At 42.0% G+C, this 19,455-nt stretch overlaps 1 protein-coding gene across 1 annotated transcript in view; it reads right to left on the bottom strand.

Annotated features, from left to right (window-relative positions):
* Nucleotides 1-19,455, bottom strand: part of LOC125432806 (uricase-like) — a 101,747-nt gene that overhangs the window by 42,653 nt on the left and 39,639 nt on the right. The gene's annotated exons all lie outside the window — the stretch shown is intronic.

Raw genomic sequence — 19,455 nt, 5'->3', positions numbered from 1 at the left:
GTCCTGATAATGAACTATCATAATAGCACATTAGCAAGCAACATGTTCACCAATTTATACTTAAATGAATAAGAGATAAACTTATTTACATCACTTTCTGAATTTAGACTATTTCAAAATGCATAGTGATTTCTTCATTCAAGCAGTCACACTACTATATATGCCCAGATCATAGGCTTTGAAGCTTTTGGTGGTACTACGTAAAACTGTAGCAAGGGCTGTCTGTGCTGAAATATTATATGGTGGCTGAACTTTCAAATGTCACTGAACGCATATTTCACTGTTTAGGCCAGTGATGGCGAACCTTTTGGAGACCGAGTGCCCAAATTGCAACCCAAACCCACTTATTTATCACAAAGTGCCAACCAGGCAATTTAACCTGACTGCTGAGGTTTTAGTTTTGAAAAAACGGTTGGCTCCCTCTTCCTCCGCCCCACCCGCTCGAGCAGGGGCCAGCCTGCTCTAGCCTCCAACAAGTCCCGTGCACACCACTCTGCGCCTCTCTAGCATCTCTGCCTCCTCCGTGCCCCCCCTCGGGCAGCAGCCACCTAGAAACAGACACCGGGTCCGCCAGCTGAGTCCTCCCTGCTCACCGTGGTGTGCGCATGTCATGCTCAGTGGCCCAGGCCAGCCTAGATGTGCGTGTGTGGGGGGTGTAATTTTCCGTCCCTCACATGACGAACTGTGTGTGCACGTGCCCACAGAGAGGGCTCCGAGTGCCACCTCTGGCACCCGTGCCATAGGTTCGCCATCACTGGTTTAGGCAGAGGAGCATGGAGCCAGGCTCTCCTGCACAGGATGTGGCTATAGCCTTGCCAATAGTGAAGGCAGAAGAGTCACAGAGAGGCTGAAACCCATGCACCATTCACAGAGTCAGGCCTGGCTAGGGAATGGGGCTGTAGGCTGGCTGTCTCAACTGCACTTGTAGGGAAAGGGGTACCACTTGTGTGTGTGGGTACTGGGTTCAGAAGGCGGAGAATGGAATGAGGGAGTGGACCCAATGTTGGCAGGATCCATAGGCCATGGTTTATGGAATCTGGAGAGTTTGAGAGTGGAGGCCAGTGATAAGGCAAAACCCACCAGAGGGAAGTGGTGGAACTCTCCCTGTATGACTGGACTAAAATCATACCAATAAAGCATAAATGAAATGATCTGGGTGATCATCACTTCACTGGGGAAGTAGCAACATGGAGGACGGATCTCTTAACCTGCAGCAGCCCTCCATACTGCAAGTCATGTGGACCAGCCAGCCACACCCATTCCCACAATCATGTTTAAAAATAATGTGAAGTTTTTCAGCAAATAGGTAAAGAATTTCATTAAAATAATCCAATGGTTTTAGAAAGTAAAAATGATTTAACGACTCCTTTAAAGAAAAAAATGAAATTTTTGAGGTGTCACATAGTGCAATCCTTAAGAAGTCTTGTAGAAATCTTAGTCCACTCTATTCAGTGGGTTTTATTCCCAGGCAAGCGTTTTTGAGGATTACTGCCTTCGTTCTACTGGTAGTAGAGGTTACACAGTCCATGGAGAAGGAGGTCATACTGGACTGATAAAAGGAGTGTGATGATAAGGATTATAAACCATTTTCCTGTAATCTGACTTCTAAATCATATAACTAGAATTAATTCAAAATGGAAAGGTTTGTGACTTTGGTGTTCACAAAAAATTCCCATAGTGTCTTTCTAAATATCACTGATGATCACAGAGGACATTTGCAAAAAGATATGTTCATGCATTGCTTTCATGGTTGTTGCCAATGGTTATTTCTGCAGAACACCAGAACTTTCAGATGTCACTAAACCCATATGTTATAAATCCATAGGAGGGAGAGAGGTTGAGTAATTCATTTGTAATTTTCCTTTTGACCATTTATAAACAAAACATTGTATATGAAAGCTCAGAAATAGGAAAATTGAGGTTGTATTCACAGTAGCTTCTCAATTGGATTCCAAAAAAGTAATTCAACTTTGTATCTTCATTTTCTTGGCTGCCTAATGAACATTGTAAACAATCTACATAATAAAGATTCAGCCATAATTCAATAGGCTGAGGAGTATCTTGACCAAAGAAAAACATTATAAATTATGTGTTCAAATAACAAATTATTAGCATTAAGGAATGTATGAAACAATATTATCCTTTGGGTATGATTGTATATTCCTTTAATGTTGTATTAAATCATGTTTACTCTTCTTATGTTATCGTTTTTACATTAAATAGGGTTTTTGCTTTTGGACAAATCCCAAGGTTTCTGAGTAATTTACAGTATTCCTGAATTTCATACATTTCCTCAACTAGGCTATCAATATCCCTCAACTGGACAGAGAAATGGACAGACAGCAATTGGCATAACATTCCATTATGATCAGTTTACAAAAATAGGTAATGATATGTTCTTTCTTATACATGAACAATCTACCTTGTGAGACTGTTTTTGTTCAATGTATTGTCGAAGACTTTCACGGCCAGAATCACTGGGGTGTTGTGTGGTTTCCATGCTGTATGGCTGTGTTCTAGGAGCATTTTCTCCTGATGTTTTGCCTGCATCTGTGGCTGGCATCTTCAGAGGATCTGATGGTAGTAAAGCAAGAGGAGTATATATATCTGAAGAATGTCCAGGGTGGGAGAAAGAACCATTTGCCTGTTAACAAGTGTAAAGGGTGCAATTAGCAAGCTGATTTGCATGTGTTGAATGGGATCCACCCATTTAGTATGTAAGTAACCATGAAGATAGCATCATCAATTAGTGAGGGCATCTGCATTGTAGTAGCCTGGCCTTTAGATCCCTTTGATTGCTTACTGCCTGGAGAAATCCTGTGTCTGTGTGGTCATTAGTCATTAGTCACTGTCTAGATTCTAGTGTTTTTCAGTACTGGTAGCCAAATTTTGTTCATTTTCATGGTTTCTTCCTTTGTGTTGAAATTGTCCCTGTGCTTGTGGATTTCAATGGCTTCTCTGTGTAGTCTGATATAGTGATTGTCAGAGTGGTCCAGAATTTCTGTGTTTTGAAATAATATTCTGTGCCCAGCTTGGTTTATCATGTGTTCTGCTATTGCTGATTTTTCTGGCTGAATTAGTCTGCAGTGCCTTTCATGTTCTTTGATTCATGTCTGGGTGCTGTGTTTGATGGTGCCTATATAGACTTGTCCACAGCTACACGGTACACGGTAGACTCCTGCAGAAGTCAGAGGATCCCTCTTATCCTTTGCTGATTGTAGAATTTGTTGAATTTTCTTAGTGGGTCTGTAGATTGTTTGGAGGTTATGTTTCTTCAGCAGTTTCCCTAAACGATCAGTGTATGGTAAGAACACCTTCCCTCTGGGTGGCTGTTTATCTTCTTTCCGGTCGTTTGTTCTTGGTCTTGCAGCTCTTCTGATGTCTGTAGTGGAGTAACCATTAGACCCCAGTTTAGGTGACTGACTTCGTCTTGAAGGAGGTGGGGTTCACAGATTCTTTTTGCACAATCTACCAAACTTTTTATTGTACTCCTTTTCTGTCCTAGGTTGGAGTTTTTATGCAGATATCTATCAGTGTGTGTAGGTTTTCTGTATACCGTGTGGCCCAACTGTTGACTCGATTTGCAGATGACTAAGACATCTAGAAATGGTAGTTTTCCCTCATTTTCTTTTTCCATTACTCTTTTTTTGTTCATTTATATGACATGTTTGGTTTCAACTGATCAAAGAGTTGAAATGATAGATAGTATCATGAAACTCCTGGAAATTGGCAACAATTAACATCTTCCCACATTTTCTTTAACACTCTCTTAGCTAACCTCTTTCTCATTTTGATCAGACAGACAACTGTTACGCTACAATCCAAATGTCTACAACTGCTCCATGCGACACTTTAGAACAGAGGGAGCCAAATTACATAGCTTGAAAGTTGGACTACCATTCCTAGTCAAAGTATCCCATAGTCAAGAACCTCTCCAACTTCATGGTCATGGTCAGGCTTAGGTTACTGGGGCATCTGAAATAAAGGCAAAAGTGCTATGGCACCCTTCCCAACCAGCTTCCACAGGTAGTCCTTTCCCCCACTGAATTAAAGGAATTGGGCTTAAAGGAATTGGGCTTAAAGGAATTGGGCTACGGGACGCCATCACCATCATTACTATTGTTATTGTTTCTGTCCGCTGCTTAAATGGTTTTAATTGTTTTAATGGATTTTAGTGTATTTGGTCACTATCGTGACCCTTGTTATGTTTTGCATACATAGTGTTGTATACCGCCCAGAGCCCCTTGGGGATTGGGCGGTTTATAAATTTAAAAAATAAATAAATAAAAATAAAATAAGTATGGCTGCTCTTAGATATGGGATTGAAGAAGCAGACAGTGAAGCCTTACTGAGGCTGGCTGGAAATGAAGCAATGGTGAAACTACAGTGAAACCAATAGAAACTGAACTGAGGTGCTTTCATACATGCATCATCTCTCCTGAATCCCAAGCATTAAAGAACAGCCAAGACATGATATGCTGCTGAGTCGGAGGAGTTGGACCAAATTGTGACACAGGCACCAACTGACTATCAACGAATAGGATTCGTCTCAAGAAGGCCAATCCAAGAGGGTTTCTCAGTGGCACGAGAAAGCAAAAACAAAAAAGCAACCCCCCCCCCACACCACAAAGTCCTCCATTGGACTTTATGGACTCACACCACCAAAAAAACATGGCATAAGCCCAAACTCCCAGCACCAGTGTTCTGGCAGGCAAATGTCAGGTGGAAGCCAACTAATGTCAGCTCCACCCCAGCCACATCTCTGAAACGCCTCCACTACACCAGTGGAGGCAGCAGGGGCACAGGAGTTTCTGCCCGGTAGCAGATTTGCCTCTCCGCTGGGGCACATCTGATGGAGCAGCCCCGCACTTGCCTCCATAGGCAGATTTGCCTCACCCCTTTGGATTGGGTTGTAAAACATATAGCTAACTGACTTATGACAGCCCAGTTGTTTCCAACAAAACAAAACTATTCCTCAAAACTCACTTGGATTTGTTTGATTCATCCAAGATTTTAAAAACAAAATGTTTAAAAGAAATAATTAAGAGGTACTCCTCAAAACTGAAAATGAAGTGAATATAACAAGGCAATCCAATAATAATTTCTCATGTTTTTCTATTTGCCAGATATCTACTTAACCTGGATTGCTCCAGAACTGAAAACATTTGTTGGTAGAATCCTGGAAGCGTAAGGGACATGAATTCTTCTCAAACTGCTCCCTTCCTTATCATGTCTATAATGTAAATCTAATCAAGACACCATGGAATTCTTCCTTTTCCTCATATTATGATCAATCCAAGTGGTGTGTCTCTAAGAAGTATGAAGACCAGTGGACATGCATGGGAGACCTAAATTATGCGCCTCAGCAGGCTAAGAGAAGTGGCTTCATTTGCACTTGGAATCAATACATTTACAAAATTCAGGCACCTATTTGACAATTATTATGATTGTCGTATCTCACGAGTTTGCACAAATCTGTAAATTATCCCCAATAATCTCCCTTTTGTTTTTGTTTTTTAAAGATGCATCCAGTCTTAGTTGTGTTGAGAAATGTTTTTAGATAATGAACATGTCAAAGAGTTTTGGATGTGACATTCACTTAGAAGAAAGAAACAGGATGACTCTTCGTTCCTGTGCATCTACCTCTACCTCTGACACTTTGCTGTTTGCTAAGAGTTTGTATTTCACGCAGTCCTTAATATACAAATTAAAAGTTAAGGTTAATATTAATATTGAACCGTGCAAGTTTATGCAGACAGACGTGATTTGTTCTAATTAATTTCTTCTGAGTGCAAAATTGGAGGTTGAGGTTAGTGCAGAATGTGGGTGTATAACTGGTGTATAATTTAAAATTTTTAAAAATCTTTTATTATTCACTGCTTGAAGTAACCGTAACTGCAGTTTTTTGTTTAGGAACCTATGATCGCAAGTGCATCTGCCAAATACATATAAACAGAGTTGAGACACTATGATGCAGCGTTGCACTACCTGAAAAAATGTCTGGAGGGAAAAAGTCACTGAAGAGGATGGTACTCTTTCCACTTCAGCAATAACTTCTTACAGGAAAGTTCTTCTTTAAAAGGGAACAAGGGGAAAAATGAGTACATGCTTTCTTTAGAGAAACTTGGATCTTTTGTTTGTGGGAATACTTTTGAGAAATGCTAATAGAGGTAGCAAGAAACAATGGGGTGGGTCAAGCTCCTCCCAACTGCCTCTCCATGCAGGGATCAGAGATTTGGAGGTTCTAAAATGCTAGAAAGGACCTCAGGAAGAAAACTCCTGGAGGCTTCAGGAAAAGTTTTCTTGACTCCCACTGACCTGATCAGTGGATTGAAAAAGGGAACAAATAAAACTCCTAAGAGCAAGAAGGAAGCTCTTTTTTCTTTCTTTTTTCTTTTTTCTGTCAGGGGAGTCAAGAGTTTGAAGGAGGCAGCCATTTTGACCACATGCTGTCCCGGGGAGTTGCAGAAAACATCCAGGTAATGGAAACTCTGTAGAGATCTGCAACATCCTAAGCTCAAGAGCCCGTCCTATATGCAACGCCTGATAGGGCATGTATAGAAAGAAGGACAGAGGAATTGCGTTTCTCTTGTTTCTTTTGGATCTCTTGCTCAGTCTGGAGCTGTATTTAAAAGTATGCTTGTAAACATTTTCTTTTTAATAAATACTTTTTAAACTTTGGATGCTGGTAATGATTCTCTGTAGCACATATACTTCCACTGTCTTGAACATGCTATTTTAAACAGGGTGTCTAGCGGGAGAAGGATGACAGTTGGCAAGCAGCTATTTCTCCAGGAGAGCACCGGGCAGTATATTGACTCTGGTGCTCAGAAGCAGGAAAGAGGGAGACACCAAGGCAAGGCCTTAGAGTTTAGAAGAGAAACTAGAAGATTCTCCTGACCCTCTCAGTGAACAATTCCTACCATGGTCTGTGGTAGCAGTGGTTATGCTAGAGAGAGGGGCAAGTAGGGCCTGCTGGTCAGACCAGGCACTCGGGGTGGAGTGGGGCCTTCTGGTCAGAGCAGGCCTTTTTTGCCACACTATGTTCCCATCTTCCCATAAAGGAAAGGTGTGTAGCCTTGCTTCTGGATAAGATCTTTTCCCTTACTGCCTAAAGGTGAACACTCCACAACTGGAGAAAATAAGTACATTTCTGACTATTGTAAAAGCAGGGCATTCAAAATGGCATGTGTGGATATAGGAGAGGCTTGTGGCTCACCTGAAAGAGAATTGTGGTTCGCAACTGCAATAGGTTCCTTCCATATTAATTCACTTATAAGATAGGGTCACAGATTTACAGGGGAAGGAATAGGTTCACCAGTAACTTCAGTAAAGGAGTTATTGGCTTGAAACAAATTGTAGTTGGAATTCTCCTAGAATGACAGTCAATCTTCAAACGACAGCAATCCGTTCTCCATGGACAAAATGGTATATCATGGACTGGCGTCACATCCCTGTGGAACTTCCTCCCCTTTCTAAGTACAGTCCTCCCAGTCACCATCCCAAGATCTCCAAGACATTTCCAAGCTAGGAAAAATGTGCAACTTGGTTCTAGTATTATGAGAGAGCTCATTCTTTCCGCACCATGTATGATTGTTGATTTTGCAGGGCCTGTAAGACAGAACTGTCCTGCCAGGCCTATAGTTGAGGGCAGCAATGGTTTGAGTCATTTTATTAGCCTCCTTTACCTCCCTTTTCCTTCCTCTTTCCCTTACCCTCCCTTTCTGTCCTATTATGGCAACTGTTCCACCCTGGTTTGTTATGCACCATGTTGGTTTATTGTGGATTGTTTACTGTGCTTTATTGTGTTTTAAATTGTACTGTACTTGTATGAATATGTTGGAAATCACCAGTCCAAATACAGATCCCTGTGGGACCCTGAAGTTAATATTCCTCCATTGTGATAACTCAGTGATGGCAAACCTTTTCAAGACCGAGTGCCCAAATTGCAACCCAAAACCCATTTATTTATCGCAAAGTGCCAACACGGCAATTTAACCTGAATACTGAGGTTTTAGTTTAGGAAAAACGGTTGATTCCAAGGCATGCGTTACTCGGGAATAAGCTTCGTGGTAGACGGTGGCTTTGCTTTGAAGCAACTGTGCAACTCTTCCAATGGGTACATCACAACCCTAGGAGGTTTTACTCAGAAGCAAGCCCCATTGCCAGCAACCAAGCTTACTCCCAGGTAAAAGATCACGCTTTAGTTCTTCGCATGAAAATCAGTGGGGTTTAACAGCACTTAACAGGGTTACCTACATTGCTTCCCCAAAATTAGGTCTTAGGTTTAATGCTAATAATCGAGTCTAGTAGCCCAGGCCAGCCTAGATGTATGTGGGGGTGGGGCGACTCTGTTTGTGTGTGCCACAGAGAGGGCTCTGAGTGCCACCTCTGGCACCCGTGCTATAGGTTCACCACCACTGTGATAACTGATCATTTATTTCTACTCTCTGCTTCCTGTTTTTTAGCCAATTTCCAACTGAAGTTTGCTCAGAAGTCTTTGGTGATGGACTTAGTCAAAAGCCTTTCAGAAATCCAAAGAAACAGAATCTGATTCATCCCTGCTCACATGTTTATTTAGATTTTTAAAGAACATTGAACGGTTTGTGAGACAGGACCACTGCCCTTCTGTACACTTGACAGAACAGACATTAAGCTAACAGGCTCAAAATCTCCCAGATTCCCTTGGATCCTTTTTTAAAAAAATGGGTGTTACTCTGGCCCCTCTCCAGTCTTTCAGTTAGAATTGCAATACCCCAGATGGAGACAGGGGGGCCCTGCTTTGGCCTTCCTCTCCCAGGCACCATTCAGCTGGCTGGTGGGAGTCTTACCAGCAACACATTAAGGCCTAGCCCACTTGCCCTTGGTGATGCATCATCACTTTTGGTACTCACCAGAAGTAATGTCAACACACCAGTGACAACATGGGGTGCTCTGACAGTTGGGCAAAAATTCAATGGTAAAAACAGCCTCAGTGCAACACTGGTAGGTCCCCCCATTGCTAGTTGCAAGGGACTATCTGGCAACCTTATGCTCAGTACAGAAGCTGATCTTAGGAATATTTACATATTTTAGTGATAAGATCAGCAATTTTCACTTTGAAGAATTCATGGTAGTGGACACCATCTCGTCCCAATCATTTGTAAATTTGCAATTTGTTCTAGAACTTCCTCCCTTCTCACCAATATTTGCTCCATATCCTTCCCTCTCAAACACATTCATTCAGGAATAGGTATCTGCTTTATAACTTCAGCAATGAAGACAGATGAGAAGAATTCCTTTAGTTTCTCAGCAATTGCCTTATCCTTTCTTTAATATCCCTTCTTTAATACTCCTTTAATTTCATTGTCATCCAACAGCCCAACTGTTTCCCCAGCCAATTTCCTGCTCCTAATGTATTTAAAGAATTCTTTATTGCTGGTTTTAATGTTTTTAATATATTCCTCAATATCAGTTTTTTGCAACTCTAATTGTCCACTTGCATTTTCTTTGCACAGTTTTATGCTGGTTCTCGTTTGCCTCCTAAGGGCAAGCTTTTTTCATTCAAATAGCTTATTTCATCTTGCTTGTTAAATATGCTGATGCACAGTCTATATTTTCCACCCCCACATGACCCCCCTGCAGTGCCCCGCCACCCCCACGCCTGGTGCGCAGTCTATATTTTTCGCCCAGTGCACAGTCTATATTTTCCGCCCCCCCGCCCCCCCTTCCCCCTTCTCACACTTACCTTAGTTCCTTTCCTTTTCCTAGAACTTTTTCAAGCTGAAAAAAAGGCCTATTCACAGTTCAGGCTTAAAAATGGCCTGATGGGAATTATACTTTCCAGGAGACCTTGTAAGCCCCAAGGTCTCCTGGGAACCGTAGTTCCTCAGGCTGTTTTTAGCTTGTACTGTGAACAGGCCTTTTTTCAGCCTGAAAAAGTTCTAGGAAAAGGAAAAGAACTAAGGTAATTGTGGGAAGGGGGGAGCGCCACAGGGGGGTGGGGGAAGGGGAGGGGCCTGGGTTGATTTTTGGTCCCAGGCGTGCGCCTGGTGCACAGCGTACCCCCCTTGTAGCTCTGCCACTGCTTGCCAGTGCATGTAATTTTCAGTAAAAATCAAAAATCCACTTTGAGATTACTCTCTAGGATACTACCACCCGCACTCTTAGAGTGAAGATGTTGGACCAATCTGTGGTCTGCTGCAAGGGAGGAAGCAGAATCACATGCTGTTCTCTTTCTTCAGTGTCTCTTTCATAAGGAAATTTAAGGCTGCCTTACTGCAAAGACCTCTGAACACCATTTCCTGGTAGTAGCAGCATTGGTAGAAATATATCCCAGACTCTTTGACACCCCCTTTTGACCTAAAATTAATTGAGAGTGCCACAGCCCCCTCCCTCTCCCTCTCTCCCTCTCCCCCTCCCTCCCTCTCCCTCGCCCCCCTCTCTCTCCCCCTCTCCCTCTCTCATGTAGTCAGAATAAGGAAGGAAATCTAAATACAGGGATTAATTTACCCATGGTGGGACTGTGGCTCAGGCTGAAGGTCCTAGATTCAACTCCTGGTTTATTCAATTACAAGTATCAGGTTGGAGGTGGCATGAAAGACCTCTGCCTGAGATCCCAGAGAACTGCTGCCAGTCAGAGTAGACAATATCAACCAGGGTGTACAAAGGGTTTTTCACAACATAAGGCAGCTTCATGTGTTTGTGCTGTGGTCAAGGGCTCATAAGATCCTACAGGCAGTCTGACTGATCTTTATTGTATGAATGCCACCATTTAAAATTTAACTCTGAAGCCTTTCACCATACTAGTTTCTCTTTCAGCAGCAATGAAAAAGGAAGAAATACATTAAGGAATTGCTTCTGAAAGTTTCTGTGGCCATTTATGCATGATCTACTCACGCTATGGCTGTTTGCTTTGCAGACGTTTATCCCATGGTGTTTTTTTACACAGGAATTCTCCCCTCCCTCCCCCTGACAAAGTGTCCCTACTTGAGCTGATCCACCATCTGCCCCACTGTTCTTCCTTGTTCATTCTGTGCAACCTCCATTTGGGAAGGTTGCATACTATCTTTCTTTCTTTTTTGGCAATCTTTGGTCTAGCATTATTTTGCAGGACAATGTACATTTCATGACAGTTTCAAGAAGCAATAGATCTTCAGTATTTGGGGTTTTTTTTAAAGGAAGCCCTTCTGATCATTTTGAAATGGTAGCCCAAAGACCTCTGGACACTATTACTGCAAACTGCTGTTGTGTGGGTGGGGAAAGGAGTGAAGGAGCAAAAAAAACCCCCAAAGGAATCTTAATGCGCATTGATTTCCTTCACTTTCCCTGTGAAGGGACAGAAAAAGTCGCACTTTGACAGGTTTTGGAAACAGCAGGGATTCTCATAGTGCAATGAGTTCCAAAGAGAGGAAAATGCATGGATAACTGAGAATCAAACCCAAAGGGAATGCACGGACTTCCGAAGAAATGGCACTTCAGCTGATCTGAGCTGTCAGGAGCTACCCGCGAGACATTATTGAAAGGGGCAATCTCACCAGCTTGAAGAGCAAGCACAGCTCAGTTATTGCCTTCCCAAGATCTGGACAGATGGGGACTTTCAATTCAACAGGTGAACTAATTGGGTTTTGTTAATAGACCACCAGTTCTGAAAACACCTAGGATCAGTAAGTGTGTGCTAGCCTTTGGACTCTTAGAAGCTGCCTTCTCCCCCATCCTTTCTTGTCCAATTTTTCTTTTGGTTTCTTTTTAAAATATATATTTTTTCCATTTGAATCTGCATTACATGAAAATAAATTTTAAGTATACTGAAGGATTACAAGGACTTTCTGACTGAAAGATAATTAAGAAGTACAAGAGCCATATTTTAAGTATTACACAATGGAAAGACTTACTTAGGCATATACACAGTCATTTATAATGATGCAGTTTACATATCTAAATACACTGCATACCTTTTAAATACATGTATATATATGTGTGTGTGTGTGTGTGTGTGCGTGCGCGCGCATAGGCAATTGTAAGTTAAGAATATATATTATTTTAATATTTTGATTAGAGTAAGGACCTCTTAAAATAGTGTACCGGTAATATTTTTCTATGTATATAAAATTATATGTACCTATCACATTTTTTAAAAAATACAATAAATGAGAATGTATTTAAATTAATTAGATAGTTTAAATGATTAATGATTAAGGTTGTTTTTATTCAGTATGCGAGTTATTAACAGCTTACAAAGGCAGATCCATGTTATGTTACCATCATTTATGTTTCCCTATTTTTCATTTTTCTAATTTTTCTTTCTTTTCTGTAATTTTTGGTCAGTAAAATAAAAAAATTACCCCCCCCCCAAAAAAAGTACATGCAATGTGAAGGTGTGTAAATAGCCTATGTGTGCAAAGTGATGCCCAGGATATTCACAACTGAATGTTCATGAGAAGAAGGTAGAGAAAGCTACTGTTTCAAAAATTTGCCGCTGACTCTGTACAAAACCATTTACTAGGTGTGCAGTATACAATTTCAGTTTTTGTTAATAATAGTCATAGATATATGTATTATTCAAGATCAGCATTATGAGGACAAAGAAATCATCTTCATGTTGAATTCAGATTAAATACTGACATGGTTTGTCATGTCTTCCATGACCACGTATGGCAAAAACCAAAATTTACTTAAGGCAGCTTCATCTAACAAAAATATTTAAATTCAGATTACAGTATTTTGAAAACTTGGTGCTGTGACAAACTCAGTAGTCTTCATTATACCACAAGGCTCTTTGTTATTTTAGATGCAGCAAATTAACATACCTCCACTCAGAAAGTTGTTATTATGGTACATGATAGGTGGAACTGGAAGACTTGGCACCCATTTGATACAGTTTTGGGCCTTCTGTTTAGAGGGGGAGGCCATACTTGTGGGGGACAGGAAGCTGAGAGTGATGAAGTGGCTGAAACAAGGTAGATAAAGCTGGAATGGAAAAGGATTTCCAGCACAAGAAATCCTATCCTTTTCCTCCCCTCTATGCTGCTTCACTACACTGTCCTCCAATGCAGAGCTCATCCACTTACAACTCCCTTTAATATTAGAGTCTTTGATGTTAAAAATCCGGGAGAGCAGCTGCATCAGCACTGTGATGCTCTTTCTGGCCTAGAGATATGGTGTGGAATTAAGTTGGGAGGAGGGAGAGGAAGCTCCTTTCTTCTCCTCTGAAGGGAAGAACTTTTTTTTTGAAGGAAGCCGACAAATGACTAACTGCATCCATGTCTAAAGTCAGCTTCCATTTTCATTACCACATTAGCTTGCACAAAGAACAGACTGAAAGAGGAGGAGGAGGCTTGAAGCCTTTGAAAGATTTCTTACTCTGGACATCTGCAAACAGACTTCTGTTTCTGAAGATGTTTTTTTAAAAACTCTGTATTTTATAACAAGCTGTCTACCAAGGGCATGCTGACCCAAACTAAGATTACCAAGTCGTGGTAAAACATGTGTTTTACTGCTTGCAGGCCAGTGAAATGGAAAAGGAAAAGAATTAATTTGTTTCCTGCTTCATCAGTACATTTTAAGGAAAAAGTACCTTCTCCAGACTGCAGCTTGGTAACCTCAACTGAATTATAGCAATGACAAAGTAAACCAATGAAACAAAGCCCAGTAATTATAATTACTAAAGATCTGAAAACAGCACTAGTTTTGATGTGCAATGTGTAAAAACAGAGTAAAAACAAGCTTTTTAAAACTAGGTGGTAGGGAAGTTTTACAGAATGTGTGCTTCTTCCTGCCTCTTGTATAATTCAGAGAAAAAATTGAATAAAACCACATCTGTCAAGTAAATGCTATATCTGAAGGTAATTATGCCAGCTGAGGTCATAAGAATGTCGTAAGAGTTCACCATCCTGATACTCTTTGCCACAGCATAAAGCCAGATACACTAAAGGCCTACAAGCAGGGGCACACATCATTGCAAGCAGAGAATACTTTGTGTGTGTGAGAGACCTGCTAGATACAATCCAGTTTCATGCAGAGTTGCTCTAGTCCAAGCTAATTGATTTCAGTTGGGTTAGACTGGACAAAATTTGCATAGAATCACTGTTATATACCGGTATCTATCAAGGAAACTAGCAACCTCCATGCATAAAAGAAGCAGGTCATTGCTGCAATTGTAAGCTTATTGTACTACCTGTGATGTATTCTTTATTACAACTCAAGTGAATCATGCATAAGCATCCACCACACCGCCATTTACATCCCACAACTGAAACCCAAGATTTAAAAACTAATATATGATGCCGGGGTCAAGAAGTAAAGAAAGGAGGGAAGGTCCATGCACTGTGATACAAATATCCAAGAACCATAAAAACACATCTTGAAAAAGAATTCTTGAACTGAGATAAAGGCAAAAGTTCCCTGTGCTTTCTGATGTCAGCTCAGTTGCCAAGGAACAGCAGTGTTTGATATCTGCTCCAATTCCTAAGAAAAGAGCATGATGTCTACCCCACCCTGAACTTGTTTGCCCAGGTATAACTCCCACTTGGATTGATGGGACTTCAGTGAGCATATGTAGGACTGGAGTCTGACAATCAGAATCTGAGTGCATGAGAGTTACATAGCAAGAACACTCCTTCATCAGATTTACAGTCCAACTAAACCAGCAATGTACCTTCAGCAATAGCCAATCAGGTGCTTACAATAGACCTACAAGTAGGGCATGAAAACATCAGCCCTCCCGACAGTTTTCTGCACCTGGTACTCATGAGGATTTCTGTCTTTGAAAATGGAGGTTTGTGACTAACAGCTAGTGACAGCCCTCTGTGAATCTGTCGAACATCTCTTAAAGCCAACTAAGCCAACAGCCATCACTGTGTATCATCTAATAATGCATCTGAAACTACTGCTAATCAATTTAACTTGGATGATGCCCAAGCATGACAGGAGAAAAATCTCTCTATCACACTCTCATAGAATTCATAATTTCATAAACTTCTATATCTTACACACTCAAGTAACCCACAATAAATCTGTCATGTACATACTTTCAGAAGATTGCTGAAATGATATGTGATGAGAGTGGCAATAGTGAAATCAATTAGCTGAAAATTAGTTGTTGATCCATTGTATAAATCCCAAACATGATTTAAAACACAAAAATGAAACAAACTGCATTCAGTTTCATGCTGTAACATGAAAAATTCATAAAGTAGAATATGCAAGGTAGAATATGCAAGGAGAATCCATCAATCCATCTCACAGGCTTCTATAAATTCCAGGACAGGAAGCTTGAAACCACCATTTGAAGCCACTGCTCAGAATATTTACACAATGTAAATCCTCATTCATTTGAGGACTAGGAAGCAGCTTTTAAAATATTTTATAATGAAATTATTAGTAAATGTGTAGGTTTTACATCACATAATTCTAAAATTGACAGAAAAAATCATACTAAGTAATGTTATCCTTTATTTAAAAGTTCGTCTGTCCATTACCCTCACTGCCCAAGAAAGACAAACCTTCTTCCACACACCTGCACATACATACTACTCAAATCTGCTTTGCCTAGCATCTTGTGTAAACTTCAGAGCAGAAAATACATCTTTGTGCTTAGATATAACTTTTACCTAGAGCAGAAAATACAGTATCTTAAAAGTTCAGACTTACTGCAAGGTAACACCCTCCTGATCTCTGTGTTTTTGCCATTTGGAGATGGCTCAGGAAGGTAATAGCACCTCAAGGTAACAGCAACTACTGCCGGCTGTAGTTGCTGCTGCTAGTGCTTTATACAAAGTGTCATCTTCATAATATGTAAGGCGGAGCAATGATTGAGGGGTTGGCCTGACAGATGTAAATATTACCCAATTTTTTCAGTAGCATTGCATTTTTTTTCTGCCCTGGGCAGAACCTTTAATGAAAAATTGTTTTTATGACAACAAAGGAAATACAGAGATACATGGATGGATCCTGTTCACCGTTGAACTAATGAGAGGACACCATCTCTGTGAACAGTAACAAGACTTTACAGACTAAACAATCTCTACTAAAAAAATCCAAGGGGAAATTTTCAGTTTTGCATAGATTGGAAATATAAACAGATAATAGATAACCAATTTCTGTATTTTCACGGAACCTTTCATTCAATGGACAGTAGTCCAGATTTTGGAAATGCATTTTGCAGCATTAATCAAACCTCTCACAAGTGATCAGGCTACAGGTTTCATAACAAAGCTGATATCAGGACTTTATCATTATGGAGTGTATATATGCAAACATGGCTGAGATAATGGGGGCAATCCCAAACTAGTCTAATTCATGGACACTTCCAGGAAAGTGTCCTTTGGACTGCAGCCTATTTAGTGAAAATAAATTTGTAACATTCAAGCGGAATTTTGATTTTTTTTCATCCCTGTAAGTGAGCAGTGAACAAGCCTTTAACTACCAAGATCCAGATTGACAGCACAGCCTTCATGATCACTGAGGCAGAGGCAGCCACCTGTCAGTGCAACAGGAATACTGCTGGTCTGTTCCCTAAAGAGGACCCACAGAGACCAAGGACCAGGCAAATGCCTTGGTTGCAACCCACTGTGTCCCCAGCAGAAGTGATGCCATGCCAAAAGACATTACAAGGACATCACAACTGTGGCAGATGGGGGGGGGGACCTACTACAAAGCAGCAGTCCCAGAGATCCAGCCTCAGGAGGGGTGGGGAAAAACCACATAATGCCCGACTATACCAGCAGAATGCAATCAAACTCCTTAAAGACACCATCATGCAGAACAGAGGCAGCAGACCAAAAAAGGGAAAGCCTCCTCCACCTTACACACAGGGGCTGATCCCAAGCAGGTCCATCCAGAGGTAAGACCCACGTGAAGCAATGGGGCAACCCCCTGGAAAGTGACACAGAGAAAGCAAAAGGAACATGGGGACCTGCTTTTATGAGCACAGAGGGTGAGGGTGGGGCTTGGGGTAGAATCACACCCCCAGGGATGGGGCTTGGGCAGGGTCACACCCTTAAGCCCCACCCCCAGCCTCCATGCTTATAAAAGCATGTCCCAGAGGCCGGAACGTGCTATCTCCCCAGACTGTGGGGAAAGCAGCAGCTGGGCTCCAGGGAACCCGGTGTTCTGTGGTATGGGGCAGGGCCCCACCCTCCAGTGCTTTTAAAAGCACATCTGGAAGGCCGGCAAGTACTCTCTCCCCAGGCTGTGGGGAGAGCAGCAGCCAGGCTCTAGGGCGGGTAGCTTGGGGGTGTGGATACGCCCCTGAGTGGGGGGGGCACCCGGAGACCTAGTTATCCCTGGGTGCCACTTTCCCTTGATACGCCTCTGGGGTCATTCCCTTGTCAGGCTCAGTACCAGGTGGTCTGGCACTGGCCTCCCTACTGAAGGAGTTGCCTCCAGAGGAAAGGCAGGAGTAATCAGGCAGCAAGAGGAATCACCCCTGCCACCACCCCAGGTAATATAGACACTCACTGGACAGGCTCTCAATGCCAGGGCAATCCACAATGATGGGTGGGATCACCATACACAGCACAGTCTTGGCACTGGGCAGACTTTCCACCCCTGCCCATTCACAGGGAATGTTCTGATGCACACACCACAGAGATGGTCCAAAGAAGTCATTCCACCATCAGACTCACAAAGACTCACTGTGCCAGCATTGCCAGAAGGCACACAGTAGTAGAACTGTCCCTGGCATTGGCTGGGCCACAATCGGCATTCTCCAGCACTAGCCCATACAGCAGCACCTTCTCAACAATTCAGTTGGACTGGTGGTGGGAATTGCACCCTGCAGGGGCCTTGCATGATTTGTCACCATGGCACAGAGAAATGTGAGGATGGGGCCAGGCACAGTGGGAAACACTAGACCTTGGAATGCACCCTGCTTTCCACCATACTAGTGAGGGATCTGGCTGGTTCACCTCCTGTTCACACAATACGTATGAGTTGCATAGTAGCATTGGAGGAAGTCAGGTCCTACCATCAGAACCTGTTGCAGCCTTAAGTAGTTGCACCTGGACAGGGTGCCCTTCCAAGCCCTCTGCATGGATCTCAACCCAGCTCTGCAAGGCCAGGCATTCTCCCGCAGAGTTACCCCTGTCCTGCATTCTGTTCACTTCTGTGTCACAGGCTCATTCCAAACAGTTGGGGCAGAGGTACCAGAGGTGTCCCAGTCCTGCTGCCTTCACAGTTTTCTGGACACCATTCTCCTGAGCCTGAAGGAACACAAGTGCTTTCCCATGGAAAAAGGTGGATTTCACGGTGGTGTTCCCAGGGGGTTGGAATGAGTAGCAGGTGAGCCCCTGCCAGATGAGTGTTGTGCTGCCATCTGCCCAATGGCAATCTTTAAAAACTGTTGTCTTGTATTAAATCTGTCAATGACAGTAGTCTATATTCTGATGAGAATATTAACTTAACTACATCATAAATGTAAAATCCCACAATGTATCATCATATAATATAAGCATATACTTCATTTGATGAGCCTTTAAATAATGATAATTTTAAAAGATTGAACAAAACTGAGCACAGAGTTAATTTGTTTAAGCATTCCTAAATGAAACATGAATTGTGGCCGCTCTGTGAAACACAAGTCTTTACATTTCACATACCACCTTTCTGAATTATAGTCCCATAATTTAAAATAGTTCACCTATTGGACAGGAGGATCCCTAGCGGGCTTGATGAAGTGAGAGCATTGGCCCTTTCCACACAAATCTCCTACACATTTCTAAAATGTTTTCAACCCTTCCCTCTACAATGAAGTATGTCTGCATTCCCCCCTCAAAACAATTCCTGGACACCATTATGTGACGTCCCCTCCCCTTGTTTTTGGTTCTGTTTTGAATCTGTTTTTGAACTCCCCTGCTACATTCTAAACTCCTTTTATACTCAATGCTTTTAAGACTCCCCCCCCCCCCAATAAAAGAACAAAGGTCGATTCCCCACGGTCAATTTATCGCATGATACTCATGAGAAAAAACACAGTTTCAGCAAGAACTCCCTACCACTTAAGTGCCGAAAATGGATTCATGCCAGTCTTGGCATGCACTCCCCCCGCCCCTTATCCCGCATTTTTTCAGAATCTGTATTGAAGTGCACCTTTTTTCCCAATCACGCTCTGAAGCCGGATCGGTGGGGAGAAACAGAGGACAGCTGTGGCTTATTCTTCCCGCCCTTTGAACCGTCCTGCCAATCAGAGTGCAGTGGGCTGTGTGCAGATCGTGTGCAGCCTTTTTTTGTGCCACGCTGGGCTTGGCTACGAAGGGACATAAATAGAAAGCTCTGGTATAATGATTTGGATAAATTGTTTATGTCTGACTCCATTTGAACGTAAAAATGAGAAGAAAAATAACATGAATTTTCAATCAGAGGCGGAGTAGTGTTCCCACTCCAGCACACTAGCCAATCAGAAGGTGGAGAAATTCTGCCTATGCATTTACATAATGACGTAGCTGTGTGAAAAAAAAAGTTTTTTTAAAAAAATTC

The sequence above is a fragment of the Sphaerodactylus townsendi genome, linkage group LG05 (genome assembly GCF_021028975.2).
Source record: "Sphaerodactylus townsendi isolate TG3544 linkage group LG05, MPM_Stown_v2.3, whole genome shotgun sequence".
NCBI classification, from domain to species: domain Eukaryota; kingdom Metazoa; phylum Chordata; class Lepidosauria; order Squamata; family Sphaerodactylidae; genus Sphaerodactylus; species Sphaerodactylus townsendi.
Note: the sequence above shows the minus strand (reverse complement) of the source record. Positions and strands in the feature narration are given on the sequence as shown.